Genomic DNA, 1,401 nt, shown 5'->3' on the forward strand with positions numbered 1-1,401 from the left:
TTCTCATTTAAAAAACTGTGTTTAAAAACCAGTTTTTAAAACCCAATTTTTCACAAGGAACACGAATTTGGGGTCAAATTTGCAATTTGTGGCTTCTTTTTCGATTTTGTTGATCGCTCACGCGATCGTCTATATATTGTACACCGCCTTCGGCGGCACCTAATTTAGCGCCATATTTATGGGGACCGGTATACTAGAAGTGTTCCAAGCTGATCGCCAACCAGGAGATTAGAATGATAGGATCTGCTCCTGCCACTTTAAGGATGGTAAGAAAGAGGGGGACCCTGCATATTTTGCATGGAATGAGGGAAAGCCCATGGATTTCTCGGATCCTGAATGCACAAAAAGGTTAAATTATTTTTCAAAATATGATATCTTGTTTTTGGATGGAGGGTGTTAAAGGTTTAATTGAGAATATTTTACAAAAAATCTTTAAAAGGGTACATGTATAAACAGAGCAGCTTACAACTGAATAAAAAATAATTCAAGTTTAATTATTTATTACAAAGGAGGAAAAAACTCAAAAGTGAGGAGTCCCTGTAATCTTCACAGATGGACCAGTTACAGATTCCTCAAGCACCAAATTGTCAAGATCAAGAAAAAGTAAAGCTCATTTAAAACACCATTGATAACAAATGGCCAACACTGAAACATTTTCATTAATTTTTTTATAATAGAACAGTTCTTTTAACTGTACATCGAATTACTCATAATTCACGATATATTTTCAGTTGATAGCAGAGCACAACTACTCAGCATCCTGCACATTTAACTGTACTCAAGAAATGCAGCACCTCTCAACAGAAATACAACAACTGGAAAAGGAATTGCTTGCCCTAAAAATAGAGTCTAGTAAAAGGAAGCCAATGTCAATTCACGATATTAAAGACAGTGAAGAGAAGGTACATTTAAAGGAATTCCAATTGTGATTTCCTTTTTCTTAAGAATTTCAGTAAACTTGTTGCTGTTGAGGGATGAACACTTCAGATTGACTGTTATGTTAACATATTTAAGGTCTTCCGTCTTCAGCGGAAGACCTTACTGTTATTCTTAGGTTTCTTTTTCACTTTTATTAAGGTCTTCCGTCTTCAGCGGAAGACCTTCTTGTTATTCTTAGGTTTCTTTTCCACTATTTTTATTAAGGTCTTCCGTCTTCAGCGGAAGACCTTCTTGTTATTCTTAGGTTTCTTTTCCACTATTTTTATTATTAAGGTCTTCCGTCTTCAGCGGAAGACCTTACTGTTATTCTTAGGTTTCATTTCCACTATTTTTATTATGTCGCCCCGAACGAAGTCGGGGACGACATATTGATATTGTACGCATGTTTTTTTTATCCAGGCTGTTTCTCGGAGATGGCTGGGACAATCTTCCTGAAACTTTCCTTAAAGGACGATCACTGGT

At 36.1% G+C, this 1,401-nt stretch overlaps 1 long non-coding RNA gene across 1 annotated transcript; it reads left to right on the forward strand.

The window, feature by feature from the left end:
• The first annotated feature begins 213 nt into the window (after nucleotides 1-213).
• Nucleotides 214-904, forward strand: LOC134273559 (uncharacterized). Its single transcript, XR_009993441.1, has 3 exons — nucleotides 214-348; nucleotides 510-603; nucleotides 732-904. It is a non-coding gene; the product is annotated as an uncharacterized LOC134273559 (long non-coding RNA).
• Nucleotides 905-1,401: the final 497 nt, after the last annotated feature.

This window comes from Saccostrea cucullata, unplaced genomic scaffold, assembly GCF_032062105.1.
Source record: "Saccostrea cucullata isolate Sc308-1 unplaced genomic scaffold, CSIRO_AGI_Scuc_v1 ctg8080, whole genome shotgun sequence".
Lineage (NCBI taxonomy): Eukaryota > Metazoa > Mollusca > Bivalvia > Ostreida > Ostreidae > Saccostrea > Saccostrea cuccullata.